At 40.9% G+C, this 27,409-nt stretch overlaps 1 long non-coding RNA gene and 1 pseudogene across 7 annotated transcripts in view; one reads left to right on the top strand and one right to left on the bottom strand.

Moving 5' to 3' along the window:
- LOC104006409 (uncharacterized) overlaps positions 1-27,409 on the bottom strand; it is a 240,545-nt gene that overhangs the window by 134,794 nt on the left and 78,342 nt on the right. The window lies entirely within an intron of this gene.
- On the top strand, positions 14,609-15,424 carry LOC100610337 (ribosomal protein uL30-like; annotated as a pseudogene).

The raw sequence follows: 27,409 nt of genomic DNA, 5'->3' as shown, positions 1-27,409 counted from the left end.
GTGCCACACGCGGGAAAGGAGGAAAGGCTGTTGTTGCCAGGAGGGCTGTGCTTATTAGCACACAGGAACATCCCTGGGGACTCCCTAAATGAGTACCTGAATATGTCCTAATGCAAATACGTGACTCTGGAACTATATATCCGGTGGTTATGATCTTAGACCAGCTGCTCACTAGCTGTATTATCTCAGGAAATTATTAAACTTCTCTGAACCTTTTTTATATATATATTTTTTAAGTAGGGGTAACAATAACACTGTGAGGTGTTAGGATTTTTGTGAGGTTTAAAGAGCATGTGGTAAATGCTTAAACAATAATAGCTAATTTTAAATGCAATTACCATTATTAATGTTATTATTATAAGGAATTTTAGGAGATCTGGAATTCCCAAAAGTTGGTGAATAGCAATAAAAGAAATACTGCTTAGAAAATGTTATTAGGATCCAATTCTACCCTGAAGCTGTTATGCCCTGGGAAGCGTGGGGTAACATTAAAACTAAGTACGTGGCTTTGGACAATTTATTTAAGCTCCTTCAGCCTCAGTTTCTTCATCTGCACAACAGTCTTAGTGACATTTGCCCTTGTCCCTCACAGGGTTGTTACCAGGTTCTTTCCAACAATAGGCATGGAAGGAGCTTTGCAAAGAGCTGTTCAATATCACTGATGCCCAGCTGTCATTACTGTCACCAGCTCTGCCGTATGCAGCTCTGGGGTCTCAGAAATCTCATTTTGGGGCTATTTTTAGGTCTATAAGATGCAGCTGCTCAGAGTCAATTGCTATACGAGTAGAATATTCTATGAACCACCTGTTAAGGCTGCCCCATGCAGAAGCCCTGGGACTAATCATCCCCTAGCTCCTGACTCGTGCAGCTCAAGAGACCAAAGGTAAATGTCTTTTTCCCACTGTTTCACTGTATTTACTTCCTGTTGCCTGACTACCTGCCTCCAGCATCAGTAATAGCCTCTGAGCCCTTGAGTATATTTATTTTCCATCTGCTCCCTCCCTTCTTGCAATAACAGTAATACACCCCTAAAGATCCAGGTCCTGGAAATTACAGCCCAGAAAAGCATTCAAAACAGTGGAAGTATAATTTTTTCCCTCAAATTCTCACACACTGAATAATGTAGTGATAACGCTCAGAACACAGCAAAGCACAATTTAAACCGGTGGGCTCCCTTGTCTTGTATGTACGATGGTACATACATATGAGAGGTGACCATTGTCCATGTTTCTTCTGGTCCGAGGTAAGAAATAATCTGAGACTCCCTTAAGAAGTATGTACCTCCCAATAACTGCCCCTAATGGGATGCACCAACTGCAGTGGGCACATGAAAGCATTTTCACTTCCTTCTCAGCCCATCTGTACAGATCTCCATGAAGCAGACTCCTCTCATCAAGCTTCAGCCCAAAGATATCTCTAGAGAGAGAGAAATGAAAATGCCTAAATACACTCTGAGGCTTGGAATGAAAGAGGCAATACTGATTCTAAGAAGGAATTTAAATCCAGCTAAGAGATAAAAAGATGTGGACCTTAAATAAAATTAAAATTTAGAGTTTATAAGAGAAGAGAAATTTGAAGAAGAATAAAAAATGCAAAAAGGGAGAATGTGAAACCTTAGAGATTTGAAATATGGGAGAAGGCATGACAAGCCAAAAGAAATTTATGTTTATATAGTTTGAAGGAAACACTAAAAGTAATGGTGCAATTATCTGGGGGTAGAAAAAAAATACAAGAAGGAAAAAACAGGATGATAGCATTCATGGCCAGAGGTGCTGAGAACAGTAGAATTTGGAATGGAATATAGATGGACAGGGAGGGCAGATTCATAAGAAGTTCTTTTCAATCATTCACGATATTGAAAGAAACATGAGACAACCATTCCCCAAGAAAGGACAGGCTTAACTTTCAAGAGGAGGGATTTAGGATAGACATTAGAAAATAGCCTGGGTATAAGCATTGTGGGGAAAATGTGGAAATCCCATCTTTGAAGATATTAAGAAATAAGGGTAACTACTATCTTTTAGTAGTGGCTTAAGGGCAAACTGGATACCTGGGATACCTGAGCTTTCACAAATGCATCCATCCATACGCAGCTATGATTCTGTGTTGAATTTTCTCGAATCCAATTCCCTCTTCACCACAGTATAATACACAGAGATTTTCTTAGAAGTCTTTGTTATTTACTGGGCTTACCTGTCCTTAATCAGCATCTTTAATGTATTGCATCTCCCTGATCAGTATCCCGAGATCCCCTTAAAAATGTTTTACTTAGCTTTTCAGGGGCATGATTCTGTCATTTCTCTAGTCAGCACTGTCTGGCACATAGATAGTACTTGATAAACTGTCCCTGGACTATTTTCCATTCTGAGAAGTGAAGAAAACCACTACAATAAAATAAAGCAAGAGTCAAGGAAGCCTCACCAATGTCAAAGAAAAACAGATTGTTTTCTGTCTCTTCCACAGAAAGCCGGTTGATAAGAGTCCTTGAGTTTCACCCATGTGACGGTTTTTATGTGTCAGTTTGACTGGGCTAAAGGATGCCCAGAAGACTGGTGAGACATTAGTTCTGGGTGTGTCTGTGAGGGTGTTTCCAAAAGAGATTAATGTTTGAATCCATGGGCTGAATAAAGAAGATCCACCCTCACCAATGCATGTAGGCACCATCCAATCTGTTGAGGGCCCAAATTGAACAAAAAGGAGGAGGAAGGGTGAATTCACTCCCTCTGTTTGAGCTGAACATCCATCTTCTCCTGTCCTTGGACATCAAAGCTCCTGATTCTAGGCTCTTCAGACCTCAGAGCTTACACTAGCAGCTCCCTCCCCACCCACTTTCCCCTCTTCATCCCCTGCCCCCAATTCTCAGACCCTTGGACTCCCACTGGGAGTTATACCATCTGCTCCCCTAGTTCTCAGGCCTTTGGATCTGTACAACACCAGCTCCTGGTTCTCCAGCTTGCAGACACCAGCTTACAGAACTTCCCAGCCTCCAAAATGGCATGAGCCAATTCCTATAACAAATCTCTCTTTTCCTTCCCCCCATCTCTCTCTATAGATAGATATATACAAATTTATAAAATAAATTTGTTCTCTGCCAATATTTAGAAGGGAGAACTGACATATTAGGGTACTGATTGTCTGACTCAGATTCAACTTTATTCCACTCTTGAACACTCCAATCTGGAGTGCCTAAAGTCACCCAGAGAAGATTCTTTGGGTCCTAGAAGGTGAGTGAGTGTTACTCAATAAAGATTGACACAGAGCTCCAGACCTCAGACCAGGCAGCACCCTGGTTTTCCAAATGCCAGTCAATCACATGTCATCTCCAAGATTTTGTCATATCTGCATATCATCCATTCGTATCACCATTAATTACTTAATATTCGCCTCTACATTGTCTGTAAGTAAATCATCCTGGGTTTTTGTTTATACTTGTCCTAAGTCATAACATGTGAGAAATTATAACTTGAGGATGTGCTGTTCACTTATACCTTAAATAATACAACTTTAAAAATAAAAATATGTATGAATGAGCCACCTACTATTTCCCCAGTGATAGGAAACCCCAGTGATTCTGCCCAGGGTTACATTTCAAGTTACAGTCCAGCCATTCTCAATCTTTTTTTCTTTCCACCAAGATATACATAGATGGCATTGCCATGGCCAGCACAATCTCATGTGAGTGTCTGAACTTCTGGGCAACTTCTTGTGGAAAACCTGGAGCCCTACCCTATTTTTTTCTTATTCGAGGAAGTATATCAGAATACAAGTGAGTGAACATAATTATAGGGATAACCATGAAACCACTAATTTGTGGAAAATAATATCTTTCTCACATTGCTGCTGAGAGGCCAAAATGAAACAATGAAGCATTTAGCAGGGCGCTTAGCACATAGTAGGCACTCAATAATTTGTTCCTCTTTGTTTACATGAATTACTCAACAACTTCAGTGATTTTTGCTCAGTTAAAAAAAAATTGATGTGATCTCATTACCAAAGGTTACTGTGTCTGCAGACCATGGCCATCCCTTACACCAGCAGGAGCTGCTCCAAGAAGAAGGTGGTCATCTCCCCTAAGGAACACTTTCTCCTGGTCTCCAGGAAATTATTTTTCTATTAATTCAGGGCATCATGAGTCCATATTTATTTTTTATTTACTTCACAGCTAAGAAAATTGAGATCCGCATAATATCTTTTCCTTCCAGAACCTTATCTTATTACTCTAAGTAGAAGAATTACCTTGGTTCTAACAGGCTAGTGGATTCTATAGAAATCAACTATTTCGGAAAAATATGAGTTTATGTTGGCTACTTAGGAAAGATAAAAGAGTTATCCCGTTTTCCGTAAGAAATAGGAAATAGAAATAAAAGAAATAAGAATGTAAGAAATAGGAAAAGGTAAATATACTGATAGGGATAACCATGAAACCACTAATTTAAGGGAAAAAATACCTTCCTCACATTGCTGATGAGGGCCAAAATGAAACAATGAAGCATTTAGCAAGGTGTAATATATGAAATAGGAAAATAAATAGGAAAAATACATGTTTATTGAAAAAATGTTCTTTAAAAGGCACTGTGATAAGAGCAGTGGAGGAATACAAAAACATTCTTTTTATCAAGTCATTTACAGTCTAGTAGAGAAGACAAAACATGTATAATATGAAGGAAAATTAGGTAAATGTCATAACATTTAGCTTCTAACATTTTGTCATGAAACTACTTCCAGAGCTTTAGGTTGCTCATTCCTGTTCCCGGGTTTCTGAACCCATTTGGAATCTTTATTGACTACTCCAAAGTATGCATGGTTAAGTAATATTGGACCAGTTAAATTTTGTCATGGCACAAGACATCTTCAGACATAAAGCCGACACATCTCACATCTCATTGCTTCCTGTGGCAGATCTAACACCTGAGGATGTCTGAGGGTCTGGATGCACAGCAGACCCAGCTCAGCCATGGAGTCACTTCACCATGGAGGGGACTAACAATTACAAAAGGTGGAGGTTGCTTGCATGCTAGAGAATCAGTAATAACCTCAACTCTTGATTAAGTATTTTAAAAACTTCTGTAGTAAGAGCTATTCCACAAAAATATTTTTACAGTATTATAAACATTGCTAAATATAGCTCTCTTAAGTCATATGACATCTTTTCTCTAAATTTGCTCTTGATATTGTTATATTGGGTTTTAACTTCAGGAGCATTTTGTGAAATACTTACATCATAGGTGAGAAAGTAGACAAACAGCCAAGGGGAAAAAAGAAAACTTTGAACTGAGCCCAAGAGAAAACGTTTAAATATTTGAATATAGTGGTATTCAAGGTTCCTTCTGATGGGGTGGAGGAGAGTGAAATAAAATAAGGTGACTTCTAGAGACAATACCTATGTCCTTTGGGAGTAGCTCAGTGTATCAGAAAACACAGGCTCCAAAGATGGGCAGAATGAACTTCCAATTCCAGTCCTATCACTGACTTATGATCTTGAGCACATTCCTTCACCTCTATCTGTGATCCTTGCTTCCCTCACTGGAGCACAGCGCTCATAAAACCTACTTCATGGAGCTATTACGAGGATTAAATGAGATTACACATATAAAGCACCCGCACAACAGCATTCACAAATATTTGTTCCCTGCAGTTCCCTGCAATGTGAAAGATTGAGATGTGGCCTGCCAACTGCTCTGGGAGGGCCCTATTCATTCATTCAGAATTACTTTTTGAACACCAGTAGGTATAAGTAATTGTGCTAGCACTAGGAATATAATAATGACTAAGACCCTCAGGAGCTCCCATTTCCTATCATTCTAGGAATTTTAGGCCCTGTCTTCCATTAGAGAATGTCCTAAAGATGGAGAAAGCACTGATAGAGAATGGGTATGCACAAAGACATGCAGCTTAAACTTCAGTGGCAGATCCAGAATTTGAGCTCCTCTCCATAATCTGTTTTTACCTCTCAGTGCATTAAAATCCTACTTAAGTGAAGAGAGAAAAGGTAGAGAAATGCAAGTGTTAAGTGAGTGATTTAGGTTGTTAGGAGTACGATCTGTAGTGGAGGTGAGGAGCCAGAGGAAAGGCCCACGCAGAAAAAATAAGCCAATTTTGACTACTTCCACAGTCCTTTTTATAATAGTTTTTTCTCTTTTTGTTGAAATTGCAGTTGATTTGGATGGCAAGATGGTAGAACAAATCATGAAGTGACAGGTAGGAGAAGAAGAGCATTTTGGAAAGGAAATAGTTCATGAGTCTCTGAGACATGTAAGTCAGTATTTCCCTAAGTACTGGGGTGCACATCAAAGATTCTTACACGAATGAAGGGCCTGCAGAACCCCAAAGAGACTCTCTAACAAATACTACTAAGTCCCCTGAAAACCACCAACTGCACTAAGGCTGCAGAGTTAGGTATGTGCTTTGATTCCAGCAGTACAATGCAGTGTAAAGAAACCTAGATCTGCTAATTTTGTATTTTTTGTAGAGACGGGGTTTCTCCATGTCGATCAGGTTGGTCTCGAACTCCTGACCTCAGGTGATCCCCCGCCCCACCTTGGCTTCCCAAAGTGCTAGGATTACAAGCGTGAGCCGAGAGTGGTGGCCCATGCCTGTAATCCCATCTACTCAGGAGGCTGAGGCAGGAGAATCACTTGAATCCAGGAGGCAGAGGTTGCGGTGAGCTGAGATCACACCATTGCACTCCAGCCTGGGCAACAAGAGCGAAACCCCGTCTCAAAAAAACAAAAACAAAAACAAAAAAACCTAGTTCTAGGCTCAGTTTAACATATTTCTGGGGTATGCATCTTTGAAGTAAGTAGCTTAATTTCTCTGAGTTTCACCTGTAAAGCAGTAGGGCTAGCCTGCTCATATCAAAGGATTAGTAAGGAAATGGAAGGAAACTGTGTTTTAAAAATTCTTTGTGTTGTATTGCCTTGACTTCTTCAAGGTGATGAGATTCTCAATAGTGAAGATAAAATGCCCAGAAGCCAAGAGATTTCTTGAACCAGCTCTGTTGGAAGCACCATTCAGAGAAGAACCACAGTGTTATTTTAGAGTCCTCAATTATATCATAACTTGCCTTATCTGTATAGCTGGAAAAAAATAAGCACGTCTAAGGTGTTCTATTGGCCCAAGACTCTTGGTTACAATATTCTGTGGATCCTAGACAGATCCATGTAAGCAGATGTCCCCTAAACCCTTTCTTGTGAAAAAATAATACATTTTTATACAAGAGAGAGGAGATGGGGCCTCATCAGGGAAACTGACAAGGCCTACTCCAGGATATAGTATTACTCTTTCAGTTGATCAACTCTTGACATTTTGGAAGGCAGAAAGTACTCTGCAGATGTTAATCATAAATGATGATTTCGGGAAACAATAGACCAGAGAGATTATGTCCCCAGATGGCAGCCTCCAGCACACACTGAAATGAATTGCCTCACTCAGTCTAGCATTCCTCTAAGAGGTCTCTAGCAGCACAGCCTTGCCCAGAGAGACTAGAGAGACTGGGAAACCAAGAGAAAGACTGTACTACATTGAAATAAAACTTATTTAAAATAAAACTCAGCAACAAGAACATTGGGAACTAGCCTTGGCATGAATGTCTTCAGACTGAGCTCCTTAGAGAATTCTTTTCTTTCATCGGGCCCTGGAGGGACAGTGGATCTAGGTCTTTAGATATCACCAAATTCAATACTGGATTTTGTTATTTGAGTATAACCAAGGCAGGACTTTATTATATCACTTAGACTGGAAAATATTCCTGTGCACTTAAAGAAAACACTTGGCAGCCCCTGGTTTCTAGTTGGCTATTTTGCAATGGACATAATTTTCTTATTATGCTTATTAGCCTCTAATTTTATGATGTGTAATATATTCATCTTTCTGGTTTCTTTATGTGTAAGCCAGCTTAAAAGGGCATTGCAGGACAACTGAAGAAGATACACGCTTTTAAAACCGTATTAGGATTCTCTTAGTGTAGGCTCCCTTCCTTAAATCCTTTCTTCCCAATTTAGAATCAATCATCCTTTCCCCCTAGGTAAAGGTGTCGCTTTCCTTCCGACTCATCTAGAATGTAAACCTACATGACGGCTGTCAGAATCTTCTCTTTTGCTGAGAAAAGAAATGATTCCCCCTTTATACAGACCACAGCCTCAGGAATTCTACTGAACATAAAATGAGAAAAGCATACTCCTGAAGTTGCTTAAAATCAGATTTTTCATCCTAAATCCTGAAATCATATCTTCTCCATTGCCCCCAGTGCACTATTTTGGTTCATGAATCTTTCTTTTTTCTTTTTCCCTTGTAGTCTCAAGCATGAAGTTTTGGCCAGGGCACTGGAGACAGAGTTAGAAGATCTGGGTTCAAGTCATGATTCTGACACTTATTTGTTGGCAACGGCTAATTTACAGCTGTGAGGCAGAAGTACTCCCTGCTTGCCTGGACGCCTGTGGAGATGAACGAGACACAATGGTTACGTGCAGGTAGAGCACCACACACCTAAGGGCCCAGGGAGAAGCAGGGTGTCTGAGAGTAAGGAGCATGGGGCCTGCAACCAAGGTGCTTGGCTCTGAATCCTGGCTCTGCTACTAGCTACGTGATCTGAGGCCCGCTTAGTTTCCTCACCTGGGAACAGGAGATGCTAATGATAGTACCTGTATAATAGGGTTGTTGTGAGAACCGACTGATACCTGGAAAGTATGTAGAACAGTGCCTGACACATCATCGGTGCTCAGTACATGTTAGCATTTTATTAGAGGCTTCTTTCTTTTTGGTCTAAGTAGTAAATCAATCATCACACCTCACCAATTCTTTCAGAGATGATTCCTCCTTTTCATTCCCATTGCCTCCAGTCCAGGCCTCTATTTTGCCCCTCCCAAGCCACTGAGCAATAGCATTGCTGGACTCTCTAACCTCATTTCTTCTATTCCCTCCTGCACCTGGCTCCAAATCGATCATCTCAAAACATCACTTTAAGCCAATTACATTCATGCTTCCAATTCTTGGTGATTCTCAAATACCTATAGAAGAATTGTAATACCTTAGACTACAATTGAGACATTATAAACTGAGCCCACCATACCTATTTTTTTTTTTTCTGGGAATGAGTCTCGCTCTGTCGCCCAGGCTGGGGTGCAGTAGCGCAATCTCGACTCACTGCAAGCTCCGCCTCCCGGGTTCACGCCATTCTCCCGCCTCAGACTCCTTAGTAGCTGGGGACTACAGGCGCCCGCCACCATGCCCAGCTAATTGTGTGGTTTTTGTTTGTTTGTTTGTTTGTACTTTTAGTAGAGACGGAGTTTCACCCTGTTAGCCAGGATGGTCTCTATCTCCTGACCTCGTGATCCACCCGCCTCGGCCTCCCAAAGTGCTGGGATTACAGGCATGAGCCACCGCGCCCAGCCCGACCATACCTTTTGAACCATCTCTCTCTCACACGTAATCTCTCTACTCTTAGCAAAATAATTTCCCCTTAGTTCTTGAATGTAGCTTGTGATTTCATGCCTCACTGTTTTTATTTATTCTTTTCTTCCTGCTTAGAACATCCTCCCTTTCCGGCCAGTGAATGGGAGGGAGTGTAGTACAGTGATTAAGAGCCCCAGCTTAGATGTCTGACAGGCCTCGTTTACCTTCTGGCTCCATAACTTGGCAGGCATGTGATCTTGGGCAACTTCAATGCCAATTCCGTGTGCTGAACAAGGACACTCTTAGCATAGTAAGAGAAAAATCCACTTACAGTGATAAAAGTATTGATTCAGAGGGCTTTAATTGCTTTTTAGTTCATTATGTTTTACTACAATAAGTGAATGAGAACCCAAAACAAAATTAGAATTTTCTTCTCTCTGTTGTCCTAGTACATTTTCCGTTTTCTACTAAAGATCTTCGGACTTCTCAGGAAACTCATCCAGGATTTGACAACCTTCAACTTAATCTCAAGGCTAATTCCTTTATTATGACATTCTTACTCTGCACAAAGCTACTCTAATTTCTCTCTCTCTCTCTCTCTCTCTCTCTCTCTCTCTCTCTCACTCTCTCTCTCTCTCTCTCAGGTCACCTGAGAACAATGACCCAGCTTTCAGATTAGCCAAAGCAGGACACAAGTGACTTGGGTGTGGGAGATCTCTGCACTGGTGAGGTCAGGAACATTAGCCTTAGGAATGCAGTGAAAGACGGGGAAGTCAAAGAGAAATTACCTAGGCCAGAAAATTGTCAACAAGTCAGGAAAGGGGAGCATGGAACATTGTTTGTTGTTTTATTTCCAAACATAGAAATATAAGACAGGCAAAAGCTAAACTGGTCTCCCCAGCAAAGAGGACACCAGCCTGGCTCCTCCCTCCTCAGCCTTTCTCAGTTCTTCTAGATCTCTTTCTTGTCAAACGCTGAAGGAACTTTTCAGATTGTTTCAATCTATAATGCACAGAAACAAGTTTACATCAAAGTCTACTTCTCTTCATGTCTCAGTGCTAGGAGTCTCATGATCAGAGAACATGTGTCGCCCTCTGAGGCCATTTTTCCACTCATCTGCCCTCCCATCTGCTCACCTCCTATCCTTCTTCTTTTCCCTCCCTCTTAACCCTTTCCTCTGTGTTTGAGAAAAAAATTAAAAAGCTCCCCAACACCTTCAAATATTTTGCTCTGTCTTAGCTCATTGGTTCTCCTGGCCCCTGCAGAATCTGATTTAGTTAGCCTGGGTCTAGCCCTGGCGTGGATGTTCTGTTGTTTTGGTTTTGTTTGTTTAACATCCCTAGGTGTTTCCAGGGTGTACCCAGTCTAAAGAACTACTGCCTTAACTGGTACCTAGATTATCTCCTGGCAAACATGCTTCCTGCGCCTCTCTCTGGAGATTCCACATCCTCCCATACCAGAGTACTGCCAGACAAGATGGGACCGTCAATCTCAGGCCCCACATTGCCTCTTCTAGACCTTGGGTCTCCCATCCGCATGCACAAAGGAAAACATTTCCTGAAAGTACTTTATTTGCGTGCCCCACACACCCTCTCCCCACCACCACCAACCTTATCTGCCTGAATAACATCTGTGTCCTTCAAAATGCAACTAAAACAGTAACTCCCCCTCTTAGAAGACTGCCCTGAGAGGCCAAGTGATCTACAAACCACTGTCTCTCGCTCTCTCCTTGCTTAAGCCCTATGGATGCCTGGCATAGCCTTTATCTCTCTGTTTATAATAATCAGCTATTTCCATGTCTGCCTACCTCAATAAACTGTGAGTTCTTTAAGAGTGGGAATTATATCTTCTTCATCTCTGTATCTGCACAGTGTAACTCATGCAGTGCCTGGCACATGGTTGGCATCAGATAAATACTTGTGAAAAAGAGCAAGCAGGAGAGAAGAGATGGAGAAGGGAATGTGAGAAGAAGAGAAGTAAGAAAGAAAAGAATAAATATCTTGCTGTAATCCCAGTAGTTTGGGCGGCCAAGGCAGGTGGATCACTTGAGGTCAGGAGTTCAAGACCAGCCTGGCCAACATAGTGAAACCCCGATTCTACTAAAAACACAAAAATTAGCCGGGCGTGGTGGCAGTTGCCTGTAATCCCAGCTACTCGGGAGGCTGAAGCAGGAGAATTGCTTGAACCATGGAGGCAGAGGTTGCAGTGAGCCGAGATTGCACCACTGCACTCCAGCCTGGGTGGCAGAGCAAGACTCCGTCTCAAATAAAAAAAAAAAAGAAGAAGAAATACCTCACCTCTACTGTCATCATCCTGCCTTCCAAGGGTAAAATGTTTTACTAAGCATATTTTTGGAACTATAATGTAGAGACACAGCACAGAAAGTAAAAATCCAAGGCAACTCTCTCTATTTTTTAGAAGAAAAATAAGCAAGTGACAAGAAAACCCATAGATATAGAAAGTATTTTTTAGAATATATTTCTGGTCACCTACTAAGGACAGTATTTTTCATCTCTCACTACTGTACCATCAGTGACCCAGATCTTCTATGACAATCCCATTCTGTTGATGGTGGCTGTGGTGGGCAAAATAAATCCCCACCCCCACCCCCACTGCCAAAAACATCCATGTCTCAAACCCTGGAACCTATGAATATGTTCCATTGCATGGCAAAAGGGACTTTGCAGATGTGATTAAACTAAAGACCTTAAGATAGGGAGATTATCCTGGAGATTATCGGGGTGGGCCCAATGTGATCACAAGGGTCCTTCTAAGTAAAAGAGGGAGGCAGGAGAGTCAGGGTCAGGATGATGCAATGTGTGAAAGACTCCACCTGCCACTGCTGGCTTGGAAGACGGAGGAAAAGCTAAAGAACGCAAGCGGCCTCTAGAAGCTGGAAAAGGCAAGAAAGCAGAACCTCCGCTGGAGCCTCCAGAAAGGAAAGCAACCCTGACCACATCTTGATTTTAGCCCAGCGAGAGGCCAGAATTGTAAGACAGTAGATCTGTGTTGTTTCAAGCTGCTAGATTTGTGGTGATTTGTTAAAGCAATAGAAAACTAATACTGTGGGTATAAAAATGTTCCTAGAGTACACTCATACCTGTCAGTGCATGCTTCTGCTTTGAGTTAATGTCACCTCTGCCACAGTTATATTATTGTGAGATAATCACGGGTAGTCTTGTTGATGACCTTGAATCATTACAAGATCCTGAGTCATCAATGAAAGAAAAAGCCGCTATAACTCTAATCCTTTACCTACTCAATCATGGAAAGGAGGATACAATATAGTCCATGTCCTATATAGACATAATATGATGGAGCACAAAACAAGAGCCTGGAAAAATGCATGAAACAGTTCTTGACTTTGGACTCCAGTCTGCCTTTTGAATAGGTTGGAGACCGAGGACCTCTGGTATACTAGTCATCAGTCCTTTCAATCTATTGTGTCTCCTGCTGAAGGACACCAGGCTTCATTCTAAAGCTGGGATCTTGGGATGGAGGCAGAGGGGAAGGGGAGAAGAGACAGAGGTTCTTACACTGTCCATTCTCAGGGTGTGAGAGATGCAAAGTAAACAGACTTGCTGCACTGCCTGGATTAATCATATTGTGGGCATCTCCTGCAGGCCACTATGCAAAAAGGTGTTTATCCTTTGTCCCAGTCTGTCTGGAGGAGGAGGAAGTGAGAAGGAAAAAAAAAACAGCCTATCAGTGGTGAACTCATACATATTTTAGAATAATTCATTGAATTTTAGAAGGAAATTTGAGTTAACCCTAAGTTAGCCATAACTTTTACAGAACCAGTATTCCTCATTTTCTGGACTTTCTGGTCATTCAGTATCTTAGCAGACAGCTTATTGTTTGGGCTTTAAAAATGCTTTTCTTTTAGCTACTGTAATACTTTGCATCCTTCCTTCTCCTCACTGAAGCACAGAACCAATTGAGAGAGTCAAAGGAGCCAGAAAGATGGAGAAGAAAACATCAGCTTTATTACTGGCAAGCTATTTGGAGAACAGTCTTTAGGTGTGGAGCAACAATAAGCTTCTAATATAGCACCAAATCATTAAGCAGAAGGACCTACTCAGTCACAAGCAGCTGGCAAATAGTGACCCTTTCCCAGTGACAGAGCTCCCCACAGTCATATCCCAGGGAGAATCCTGAAGGGGCTGAGACCCGCGTGGCTGTCCGGTCTTCACCTCCCCATCAGTAAGTCATTTGTTCCAGGGAAGAGTAAGTGATGCAGGAAGAGAGGCCAGGATCGTTAGGCTTGTGGAAGCTCTTTAACATGGATATATTGAAGAAGAGGGAATCAATGTTCTCCACCTGATAGTTACTTCTAAATGGTAGCAAATAAAACTATGCTATAATTAAGCTAACTAAGTAATTATATAGAGAGAAATTTGAAAGCAAAATTAGCAAGAGCTGACTAAAGATCCATCACTCCCAAGCACCCCTGGAAGCAGCAGCCTCCCTCTTAGTGTAATGAACAGTCTGAGGTGTGTTACTTACAATATGGTATGGCTATTTTCAAACGATGTCTGTTGTCTTTAGAATTCAGAGCTTTTTCAAAGTATCCCTATAGTAACATTATTCTTACCTCATTTCAGATTTACTTTCTTGAGTGGGAGAGAAAGGGGAGAAACTACAGATAACATTCCAGAAATTACACATTAGCCAGTCTACCTTGTCTGTGAAGAAGCTCCTAGTGAAGGACATTTAGTGACAGCATTAAGAGTTGTGGCAATTGTGAATAATTGAAATGTTCATACACTGTTTTTTGTTTTTATTTCTGAGACAGGGTCTCACTGTATTGCCCAGGCTGGAGTGCAGTGGCACAATCACAGCTCACCACAGCCTTGACTTCCCGGGCTCGGGTGATGCTCCCTTCTCAGCCTCTCAAGTAGCTGGGACTACAGGTGTGCACCACCACTCTCCACTAATTTTCATATATTTTGTAGAGATGTGGTTTTGCTATGGTGCCCAGGCTGGCCTTGAAATCCTGGGCTCAAGCAATCCACCCCACTTAGCCTCTCAAGGTGCTGGGATTACAGGTGTGAACCATGGCACCAAGCCTATTATTTTTATAGTTACTTGTATGTCTTTTTCTTTTACTTAAGGATAAATTTGATTAAGAAAGCAAGTGAAATATGTTTTAAAAGCACATGTTCGAGTGACCTTACAAACATCTTTTGGTTAATAACAGAACTATAATATCAAGTAGATGATCAGTAGCTGCACCACTAGAAAGATGGCGGAGCAAGAGCAAAGAAAAATCCCTTTGGTTCCAGAAAATCTCCTGAAAAAGAGTAAGGCTTATCAAGCCCTCAATGCCACCCAGTCAAATCAGGCACTTTTGGCAAAGAAGGAGCAGAAGAAAGGAAAAGGGCTCAGGTTTAAGCGACTGGAATCATTCCTACATGATTCCTGGCAGCAGAAACGTGACATTTCAGAAGACTAGAAGTGAAACCTCAAGCCTTGGAATTGCCAGATAAACATTCCTTGGCCTTTGCTGTACACATCAAAAGGATTGATGGCGTGAGTTTACTGGTGCAGAGAATCATTGCAAGACTTCGCCTAAAGAAAATTTTTAGTGGTGTCTTTGTAAAAGTCACCCCCCAGAATCTAAAAATGCTGTGTATAGTGGAACCTTATGTGACCTGGGGATTTCCAAATCTGAAGTCTGTCCGAGAACTCATTTTGAAACGTGGACAAGCCAAGGTCAAGAATAAGACCATCCCTCTGACAGACAATACAGTGATTGAGGAGCACCTGGGGAAGTTTGGCATCATTTGCTTGGAAGACCTCATTCATGAAATTGCCTTCCCAGGGAAGCATTTCCAGGAGATCTCGTGGTTCTTGCGCCCTTTCCACCTCTCAGTGGCCCGTCATGCTACCAAAAATAGAGTGGGCTTCCTCAAGGAGATGGGCACACCTGGCTATCGGGGTGAACGCATCAATCAGCTCATCCGCCAGCTGAACTAGACCCACGTGCCAAACTGCGGTAAATTTTTATCAATGAAGTGGAAGCATGTGTTTTGCTGTTTTAGGAATTTTTATCAAGTATCTTCAGAGAAGGTTATTTCCTGCTTTATCTTCAAAAACTGGAAAGGAAGTGTCAAAGAAAAGACATTAGCTGGCCGGGCGTGGTGGCTCATGCTTGTAATCCCAACACTTTGGGAAGCTGAGGCGGGTGGATCACCTGAGGTTGGGAGTTCGAGACCAGCCTGACCAACATGGAGAAATGCCGTCTCTATTAAAAATACAAAAATTGACCGGGCATGGTGGTGCATGCCTGTAATCCCAGCTACTCGGGAGGCTGAGGCAGGAGAATCACTCAAACCTGGAAGATGGAAGTTGCAGTGAGCCGAGATCACGCCATTGCAGTCCAGCCTGGGCAAGGAGCAAAACTCCATCTCAAAAAAAGAAAGGAAAAGACAGTAGCTTATGTTCATGGCAAGCACCTCTCATCACAGTCCAGTTCCAAGGAAAAATTCCGGCGTTTTCTACATTGGGTGCTGCATTGTCTGAAATCAGCACATTCCATGGAAGAAGGAGTCCCGCTTTGTTGCATCTATCCTAGGGTTTAATGTTGGTAAATGAGTCACTCTAGCATTTGTACAAGGCTCCCTAAGACTCCTGCAGCAGTAGACCAAGGCCAAGGGCATAATTGAATCTGGAGAGTCCTGGGGCCTTGTTTTGAAAAATACTTGAAATACACATAGGAAGAAAGGCATAAAAATAAATGTTCACTTGTCTCTGCAAAAAAAAACAAAAACAAAAAACAAAAAATCAATATCAAGTAAATGCAGACCATGCAATGAAATCTGTGAAATTTGCAAGAATAATATTAATGTCATTATAAAAGGTTAAAAAATACAGTCCACATGTCACAATTTTAACAATAAAATAGGGGAGTTTTTGTTTTATTCTTCGGTTGTACATACTCACTCCTGCGGAGCATGAGTCTAGACAAAAACTTAAGCATTTTTAAAGTAATGGTCACAATTCTTAAAACCAGATTAGCCATACTTTTTTAAATAAAATAATCATTTTGAGACTTTAGTGGCTTATTTAATTATTCATTTGCTCATAAAATGAATTTATGAATGCTTTTATGAACAAAGTGGCCCTGAGAAAAGGCCTATGGCAACTTTCCTTCCCTTTCACTAACCCTCCCAGTTTGATGGGATTTTGCAAATCTGACGATACTGTATATTATGCTTGCAAATTGCTAAGAAACAAAGTTGAAAGAATGAGTACTCCTCTTTTCAGCCCTGAAATCAGCCTCAATCCTCCTTCTTAGGAAAGCTTTAAGTGGTCAAGAACAAGATTTGCCCTTAACAACAAATCAGTGCTATTGCTGGGTGATTCTGACATAGGTAAAGCAACCTCCAATCAGAGAGAAGCCTCTGAAGTCTGACTGTGACATGTCTCTATAAAGATGAGCACTCCCAGCAGGGAGGTTCCAAGATGGCTGAATAGGAACAGCTCCAGTCTGCAGCTCCCAGCATGAGCGATGCAGAAGACGTGTGTTTTCTGCATTTCCAACTGAGGTACTCGGTTCATCTCACTGGGGCTTGTCAGATAGTGGGTGCAGCACACAGGGCAGGTTGGGGCATCGCCTCACCCAGGAAGCACAAGGGGTCCCGGAATTCCCTTTCCTAGCAAAGGGAAGCCGTGACTGATGGTACCTGGAAAATCAGAACACTCCCACGCTAATACTGCACTTTTCCAACAGCCTTAGCAAATGGCACACGAGGAGATTATATCCTGTGCCTGGCTCAGAGGATCCTACACCCACGGAGCCTCGCTCACTGCTAGCACAGCAATCTGAGATCAAACTGCAAGGTGGCAGCAAGGCTGGGGGAGGGGCATCCGCCATTGCTGAGGCTTGAGTAGGTAAACAAAGTGGCCTGGAAGCTCGAACTGGGTGGAGCCCACAACAGCTCAAGGAGGCCTGCCTGCCTATGTAGACTCCCCGTCTGGGGGCAGGGCATAGTCGAACAAAAGGCAGCAGAAACTTCTGCAGACTTAAACATCCCTGTCTGACACCTTTGAAGAGAATAGTGGTTCTCCCAGCACAGAGTTTGAGATCTGAGAATGGACAGACTGCCTCCTCAAGTGGGTCCCTGACCCCCGAGTAGCCTAACTGGGAGACACCTCCCAGTAGGGGCCGACTGACACCTCATACAGCTGGGTGCCCCTCTGAGACGAAGCTTCCAGAGGAAGGATCAGGCAGCAACATCTGCCGTTCTGCAATATTTGCTGTTCTGCAGCCTCCGCTGGTGATACCCAGGCAAACAGCGTCTGGAGTGGACCTCCAGCAAACTCCAACAGACCTGCAGCTGAGGGTCCTGACTGTTAGAAGGAAAACTAACAAACAGAAAGGCCATCTGCACCAAAACCCCATCTGTCCATCACCATCATCAAAGACCAAAGATAGATAAAACCACAAAGATGGGGAGAAATCAGAGCAGAAAAGCTGAAAATTCTAAAAATCAGAGCACCTCTTCTCCTCCAAAGGAATGCAGCTCCTCACCAGCAATGGAACAAAGCTGGACAGAGAATGACTTTGACAAGCTGAGAGAAGGCTTCAGACGATTGGTAATAACAAACTTCTCCAAGCTAAAGGAGTATGTTCTAACCCATCACAAAGAAGCTAAAAACCTTGAAAAAAGATGAGAAGAATGGCTAACTACAATCAACAGTGTAGAGAAGTCCTTAAATGACCTGATGGAGCTGAAAACCATGGCACGAGAACTATGTGATGCATGCACAATCTTCAGTAGCCGATTCGATCAACTGGAAGAAAGGACATCAGTGATTGAAGATCAAATGAATGAAATGAAGTGAGAATAGAAGTTTAGAGAAAAAAGAATAAAAAGAAATGGACAAAGCCTCCAAGAATTATGGGACTATGTGAAAAGACCAAATCTACATCTGATTGGTGTACCTGAAAGTGATGGGGAGAATGGAACCAAGTTGGAAAACACTCTGCAGGACATTATCCAGGAGAACTTCCCCAACCTAGCAAGTCAGGCCAACATTCAAATTCAGGAAATACAGAGAATGCCACAAAGATACTCCTTGAGAAGAGCAACTCCAAGACACATAATTGTCAGATTCGCCAAAGTTGAAATGAAGGAAAAAAATGTTAAGGGCAGCCAGAGAGAAAGGTTGGGCTACCCACAAAGGGAAGCCCAACAGACTAACAGCAGATCTCTTGGCAGAAACTCTACAAGTCAGAAGAGAGTGGGAGCCAATATTCAACATTGTTAAAGAAAAGAATTTTCAACCCAGAATTTCATATCCAGCCAAACTAAGCTTCCTAAGTGAAGGAGAAATAAAATCCTTTACAGACAAACAAATGCTGAGAGGTTTTGTCACCACCAGGCCTGCCTTACAAGAGCTCCTGAAGGAAGCATTAAACATGGAAAGGAACAACCAGTACCAGCCACTGCAAAACATGCCAAATTGTAAAGACCATCAAGGCTAGGAAGAAACTGCATCAACTATCGAGCAAAATAACCAGCTAACATCATAATGACAGGATCAAATTCACACATAACAATATTAACCTTAAATGTAAATGGGCTAAATGCTCCAATTAAAAGACACAGACTGGCAAATTGGATAAAGAGTCAAGACCCATCAGTGTGCTGTATTCAGGAGACCCATCTCACATGCAGAGACACACATAGACTCAAAATAAAGGAATGGAGGAAGATCTACCAAGCAAATGGAAAACAAAAAAAGCAGGAGTTGCAATCTTGTCTCTGATAAAACAGACTTTAAACCAACAAAGATGAAAAGAGACAAGGCCATTACATAATCGTAAAGGGATCAATTCAACAAGAAGAGCTAACTGTCCTAAATATATATGCACCCAATACAGGAGCACTCAGATTCATAAAGCAAGTCCTTGGACAACTACAAACAGACTTAGACTCCCAAACAATAATAATAGGAGACTTTAACACCCCATTGTCAACATTAGACAGAGTAACGAGACAGAAAGTTAACAAGGATTTCCAGGAATTGAATTCAGCTCTGCACCAAGTGGACCTAATAGACATCTACAGAACTCTCCACCCCAAATCAACAGAATATTCATTTTTTTCAGCACCACATCACACTTATTCCAAAATTGACCACATAGTTGGAAGTAAAGCACTCCTCAGCAAATGTAAAAGAACAGAAATTACAACAAACTGTCTCTCAGACCACAGTGCAATCAAACTAGAACTCATGATTAAGAAACTCACTCAAAACCGCCCAACTACATGGAAACTGAACAACCTGCTCCTGAATGACTACTGGGTACATAACGAAATGAAGGCAGAAATAAAGATGTTCTTGGAAACCAATGAGAACAAAGACACAACATACCAGAATCTCTGGGACACATTCAAAGCAGTGTGTAGAGGGAAATTTATAGCACTAAATGCCCACAAGAGAAAGCAGGAAAGATCTAAAATCGACACCCTAACATCACAATTAAAAGAACTAGAGAAGTAAGAGCAAACACATTCAAAAGCTAGCAGAAGGCAAGAAATAACTAAAATCAGAGCAGAACTGAAGGAGATAGAGACATAAAAAACCCTTCAAAAAATCCATGAATCCAGGAGCTGGTTTTTTTTAAAAGATCAACAAAATTGATAGACTGCTAGCAAGACTAATAAAGAAGAAAAGATAGGAGAATCAAATAGGTGCAATAAAAAATGATAAAGGGGATATCACCACCCATCCCACAGAAATACAAACTACCATCAGAGAATATTATAAACACCTCTATGCAAATAAACTAGAAAATCTAGAAGAAATGGATAAATTCCTTGACACATACATCCTCCCAAGACTAAACAAGGAAGAAGTTGAATGCCTGAATAGACCAATAACAGGCTCTGAAATTGAGGCAATAATTAATGCCCTACCAATCAAAAAAAGTCCAGGACCAGACAGATTCACAGCCAAATTCTACCAGAGGTACAAAGAGGAGCTGGTACCATTCATTCTGAAACTATTCCAATCAATAGAAAAAGAGGGAATCCTCCCTAACTCATTTTATGAGGCCAACATCATCCTGTTACCAAAGCCTGGCAGAGACGCAACAAAAAAAGAGAATTTTAGACCAATATCCCTGATGAACATCGATGCAAAAATCCTCAATAAGATACTGGCAAACTGAATCCAGCAACACATCAAAAATCTTATCCACCACGATCGGGTTGGCTTCATCCCTGGGGTGCAAGGCTGGTTCAACATATGCAAATCAATAAACGTAATCCAGCATATAAACAGAACCAAAGACAAAAACCACATGATTATCTCAATAGATGCAGAAAAAGCCTTTGACAAAATTCAACAGCCCTTCATGCTAAAAACTCTCAATAAATTAGGTATTGATGGGACGTATCTCAAAATAATAAGAGCTATTTATGACAAACCCACAGCCAATATCATACTGAATGGGCAAAAACTGGAAGCATTCCCTTTGAAAACTGGCACAAGACAGGGATGCCCTCTCTCACCACTCCTATTCAACATAGTGTTGGAAGTTCTAGCCAGGGCAATCAGGCAGGAGAAAGAAATAAAGGGTATTCAATTAGGAAAAGAGGAAGTCAAATTGTCCCTGTTTGCAGATGACATCATTGTATATTTAGAAAACCCCATCGTCTCAGCCCAAAATCTCCTTAAGCTGATAAGCAACTTCAGCAAAGTCTCAGGATACAAAATCAATGTGCAAAAATCACAAGCATTCTTATACACCAATAACAGACAAACAGAGAGCCAAATCATGAGTGAACTCCCATTCACTATTGCTTCAAAGAGAATAAAATACCTAGGAATCCAACTTACAAGGGACCTGAAGGACCTCTTCAAGGAGAACTACAAACCACTGCTCAACGAAATAGAAGACACAAACAAATGGAAGAACATTCCACGCTCATGGATAGGAAGAATCAATATCATGAAAATGGCCATACTGCCCAAGGTAATTTATAAATTCAATGCCATCCCCATCAAACTACCAATGACTTTCTTCACAGAATTGGAAAAAAACTAATTTAAAGTTCATATGGAACCAGAAAAGAGCCCACGTTGCCAAGACAATCCTAAGCCAAAAGAACAAAGCTGGAGGCATCACGCTATCTGACTTCAAACTATGCTACAAGGATACAGTAACTAAAACAGCATGGTACTGGTACCAAAACAGAGATATAGACCAATGGAACAGAATAGAGTCCTCAGAAATAATACCACAGATCTACAACCATCTGATCTTTGACAAACCTGACAAAAACAAGCAATGGGGAAAGGAGTCCCTATGTAATGAATGGTGCTGGGAAAACTGGCTAGCCATACGTAGAAAGCTGAAACTGGATCCCTACCTTACACCTTATACAAAAATTAATTCACGATGGATTAAAGACTTAAATGTTATACCAAAAGCCATAAAAACCCTAGAAGAAAACCTAGGCAATACCATTCAGGACATAGGCATGGGAAAGGACTTCATGACTAAAACACCGAAAGCCATGGCAACAAAAGACAAAATTGACAAATGGGATCTCATTAAAATAAAGAGCTTCTGCACAGCAACAGAAACTACCATCAGAGTGAATAGGCAACCCACAGAATGGGAGAAAAGTTTTGCAATCTACGAATCTGACAAAGGGCTAATATCCAGAATCTACAAAGAACTTAAACAAATTTACAAGAAAAAAATCAAACAACCCCATCAAAAAGTGGGCAAAGGATATGAACAGATACTTCTCAAAAGAAGACATTTATGCAGCCAACAGACACATGAAAAAATATTCATCATCACTGGCCATCAGAGAAAAGCAAATCAAAACCACAATGAGATACCATCTCACACCTGTTAGAATGGCGATCATTAAAAAGTCAGGAAACAACAGGTGCTGGAGAGGATGTGGAGAAATAGGAACGCTTTTACACTGCTGGTGGGACTGTAAACTAGTTCAACCACTGTGGAAGACAGTGTGGCGATTCCTCAAGAATCTAGAACTAGAAATACCTTTTGACCCAGCCATCCCATTACTGGGCATATACCCATAGGATTATAAATCATGCTGCTATAAAGACACATGCACATGTATGTTTATTGCGGCACTATTCACAATAGCAAAGACTTGGAACCAACCCAAATGTCCATCAATGATAGACTGGATTAAGAAAATGTGGCACATATACACCATGGAATACTATGTAGCCATAAAAAATGATGAGTTCATGTCCTTTGTAGGGACATGGATGAAGCTGGAAACCATCATTCTGAGCAAACTATCGCAAGGACAGAAAACCAAACACCACATGTTCTCACTCATAGTTGGGAATTGAACAATGAGAACAGTTGGACACAGGGTGGGGAACATCACACACCAGGGCCTGTCGTGGGGTGGGGGGACGGGGGAGGGACAGCATTAGGAGATATACCTAATGAAAATGATGAATTAATGGGTGCAGCACACCAACATGGCACATGTATACATATGTAAAAAACCTGCACTTTGTGCACATGTACCCTAGAACTTAGAGTATAATAATAATAATAAAGATGAGCACTCCCACCTATTCTTGGGCCCTTCTCCTCTCCATTCATAACTGATCAGAGGAACAACATCCACAATGGCTAGGTCCAGCACCAAAAAGTATAAGTACTCCAAAAGACATCAAACCCCAACCTCCAGAAAGAAAGCAAAGAAAGCATATTCCAGCATTGATTTTGGCCACGGAAATTACTCATTCTTTGTAAACAAGGTCCTAAAGGAAGTGGTGCCCTGTAGAGGCATATCGTCTCGCACTTTAGACCTCATGAATGCTCTGATTAACTTCTTATTTCAACACATTGTCATAAAAGCTTACAGGCTGATGTATTCTAGAAATCGCTGTACTCTCCCCCTGAAGATATCCTGAAGGCAGTGTATTTGCTGTTGCCTCAGAAAACAGCTAACTATGCAGCGGCTTTTGGAAGTGACGTGGTCCACAGATATGTCCACTCCTAAACTGCATGTGCCAGCTTCATTGATCAAACTTATCATCCAAATGATCAACTCAACATTGAATTCATTCTTTTTTATTTATTTATTTTTTCTTCCAACTTTTATTTTAGGATCAGGGTGTACATGTGCAGGTTTGTTACATGGATAAGTTGCATGTCACTGGGGTTTGGTGTACGAATGATTTCATCACTCACATAGTGAGCATAATACCCAATAGGTAGCTTTTTATCCTCACTCTCCTCCCAGCCTTCACCCTCAAGCGAGTCTTGGTGTCTGTTGTTCCTGCCTTTGTGTCCAGGTATACTCAATGTTTAACACCCACTTATGAGAACATGCAGTATTTGGTTTTCTGTTCCTGCATTAATTCACTTAGGATAATGGCCTCTAGCTGCATCATGTTGCTGCAAAGAACATGATTTCACTCTTTTATGGCTGCATAGCATTCTATGGTGTATATGTACCACATTTTCTTTATCCAGTCCACTGTTGATGGACATCTAGGTTGATTACATGTCTTTGCTATTGTGAAACGTGCTGCAATAAGCATGCACATGCATGTGTCTTTATGATAGAATAATTCATATTCCTCTGAGCATATATCCAGTAATGGGATTGCTGGGTCTAGTGGTAATTCTGTTTTAAGTTCTTTGAGAAATCACCAAACTGTTTTCCACAGTGGCTGAACTAATTTGCATTCCCACCAGGAGTGTATGAGTATTCTCTTTTCTTCACAACCTTGCCAACATCTATTATTTTTTGACTTTTTAATAATAGCCATTCTGACTGGTGTGAGATAGTATCTCATTGTAGTTTTGATTTGCATTTCTCTAATGATGAATGATCTTGAGCATTTATTCATATGCCTGTTGGTTACCTGTATGTCTTCTTTTGAGAAGCGTCTGTTTATGTTCTTTGCCCATTTTTTAATGAGGTGGTTTCTTTTTTGCTTGTTTAAGCTCCTTATAGATTCTGGATATTAAACCTTTTGTCAGATGTTTAGTTTGCAAAAATGTTCTCCCCTTATGTAGACTATCGGTTTACCCTGTTGATAGTTTCTTTTGCTGTGTCCCAGCTCTTTAGTTTAATTAGGTCTCATTTATCAATTTCTTTGTTTTGTTGCAATTGTTTTTACAGCTTTTGTCATGAAATCTTTGCCGAGGTCTATGTCCAGAATAAATAGTATTTCCTAGGTTCTCCCCACTAGGGTCTTTATAGTTTTGGGTTCTATGTTTAAGTCTTTAACCCGTCTCAAGTTGATTTCTGTATATGGTGAAAGGTATGGGTCCAGTTTCAGTCTTTTGCATATGGCTAGCCAGTTATTCCAGCATCATTTATTGATAAGGGAATCCTTTCCCCATTGCTTATTATTGACTTTGTCAAAGATCAGATGATTGTAGGTGTGTGGCTTTATTTCTGGGTTGTTTAACATGCTTCATTGGTCTATGTGTCTGTTTTTATACCAGTAGCATGCTGTTTCAGTTACTGTAGCCTTGTAGTACAGTTGAAGTCAGATTGCCTCCAGCTTTGTTCTTTTTGCTTAGGATTGCTTTGACTATTAGGGTTCATTTTTGGTTCCATATGAATTTTAGAACGGTTTTTTTTTTCTATCAAGAATGTCATTGGTAGTTTGATAGGAATAGCATTGAGTGTATAAATTGCTTTGGGCAGTTATGGCTATTTTAACAATATTGATTCTTCCTATCCATTAGCATGGAATATTTTTCTATTTGCTTGTGTCGTCTCTGATTTCTTTCAGCAGTATTTTATTGTAATTCTTGTTGTAGAGATCTTTCGCCTCCCTGGTTAGCTGTATTTCTATGCATTTTATTCTTTTTGTGGTGATTATGAATAGGATTGCATTCTTGATTCAGCTCTCAGCTTGGACATTATTGGTATATAGAAATGCTACTGATTTTTGTACATTGATTTTGTATCCTGAAACTTTATTAAAGTTATCAGTTCTAGGAGCTTTTGTGCAGAGGCTATGGGGTTTCCTAGGTATAGAATCATATCATCCATGAAGAGAGATAGTTCGACTTCCTCTCCTCCTATTTAGATGCCTTTTATTCCCTTCTCTTGCCTAATTGCTTTGGCTAGGACTTCCAGTACTATGTTGAATATGAGTAGTGAGAGTGAGCATCCGTCTCTTCCATTTCTCAAGGGAAATGCTTCCAGCTTTTGCCCATTCACTATGATGTTGGCTATGGGTTTGTCATATATGGCCCTAATTATTTTGAGGCATGTTCCTTTGATGCCTAGTTTGTTGAGGGTTTTTAACATGAACAGGTGTTGAATTTTATCAAAAGCCTTTTCTGCATCTATTGAGATGATTATGTGGCTTTTGTTTTTAGTTCTGTTTATGTGATGAATTGCATTAATTGATTTGCATATATTGAATCTACCTTGCCTCCTAGGGATAAAGCCTACTTGATCAAGGTGGATTAGCTTTTTGAAGTGCTGCTGAATTCGATTTGCTAGTATTTTGTTGAGGATTTTTGCATCTATGTTCATCAGGGATATTGGCCTAAAGTTTTCTTCTTCATTGAGTTTCTGCCAAGTTTTGCTATCAGAATGATGCTGGCCTCACTGAATGAGTTAAGGAAGAGTCTTTCCTCCTCAATTTTTTGAAATACTTTCAGTAGAATTGATACCAGCTCTTTATTTATTTATTTTTTTTTGTGGTAGGGCCTCACTCTGTTGCCCAGGGTGGAGTGCAGTGGTGTGATCACAGCTCACTGCAGCCTTGATCTCCTGGGCTCAAGTGATCCTCCCACCTCAGCCCCCCAAGTAGCTGGAACTATAGGCATGCACCACCACATCTAGTGAATTTTGTACTTTTTGTAGAGACAGGGTCTCGTCATGTTTTCCAGGTCAGTCTTGAACCCCTGTCCTGAGATAATCCACCCACCTCAGCCTCCCAAAGTGCTAGGATGACAGGCATGAGCCGCTGTGCCTGGCCTACCAGGTCTTCTTTATATATCTGGTAGAATTTGGCTATGAATCCATCTGGTCCAAGGGCATTTTTCTGGTTGGTAGGTTTTTTATTAATGACTTAATTTTGGAACTCATTATTGGTCTATTCAGTTATTAAATTTCTTCTTGGTTCAATCTTGGAAGGCTGTAGACTTCCAGGATGTTACCATTTCTTCTAGGTTTTCTCATTTGTGTACATAGAGGTGTTCATAATAGTCTCTGAGGGGTTTTCTTTTGTATTTCTGTGGGTTCAGTGGTAATGTCACCTTTGTCACTTCTAATGCTGTTTATTTGGATCTTCCTTTTTATTACTATCTTATTTATTCTTAAAAAAAACCCACTTTTGGTTTCATTAATCTTTTGCATGGATTTTTGCATCTGAATTTTGTTCAGTTCAGCTCGAATTTGGGTTATTTCTTTTCTTCTGCTAGGTTTGGAGTTGGTTTGCTCTTAATTTTTCTAGCTCCTCTAGGTGGGATGTTAGGTTGTTAGAGATTTTTCTGATTTTTTGACATAGGCATTTGGCACTATAAACTTTCCTCAACACTGCTTTAGCTATATCCTGGAGATTTTGGTGTGTTGTATTTTTATTTTCATTAGTTTCAAAGAATTTCTTGATTCCTGCCTTTATCCAAAAGTCATTCAGGAGCAGATTGCTTAATTTCCATGTAATTGTATGGTTTTGAGAGATCTTCTTGGTATTGATGTCTATTTTTACTGCTCCATGGTCTGAGTGTGTGGTTGGCATGATTTCAGGTTTTTTTAATTTGTTGAGAATTGCCTTATGGCTGAGTCTGTGGTCAATCTCACAGTATGTGCCATGTGCAGATGAAAAGAATGTATATTCTGTTGTTTGGTGCAGTGTTCTATAGATGTCTGTTAGGTCCATTTGGTCAAGTGTCAAGTTTGGGTCCCAAATATCTGTTAGTTTTCTGCCTTGATGATCTATTTCTTGGTATTTTCCTGTTTCTCTTATCTCCAGAGATGAATACTTTCTTGCTATTTTGCCTTTTAGCTAGTTG

This window comes from Pan troglodytes, chromosome 4 (genome assembly GCF_028858775.2).
Source record: "Pan troglodytes isolate AG18354 chromosome 4, NHGRI_mPanTro3-v2.0_pri, whole genome shotgun sequence".
NCBI classification, from domain to species: Eukaryota; Metazoa; Chordata; class Mammalia; order Primates; family Hominidae; genus Pan; species Pan troglodytes.
The sequence above is the reverse complement of the archived record's forward strand: the minus strand, read 5'-3'. Positions and strand labels throughout refer to the sequence as shown.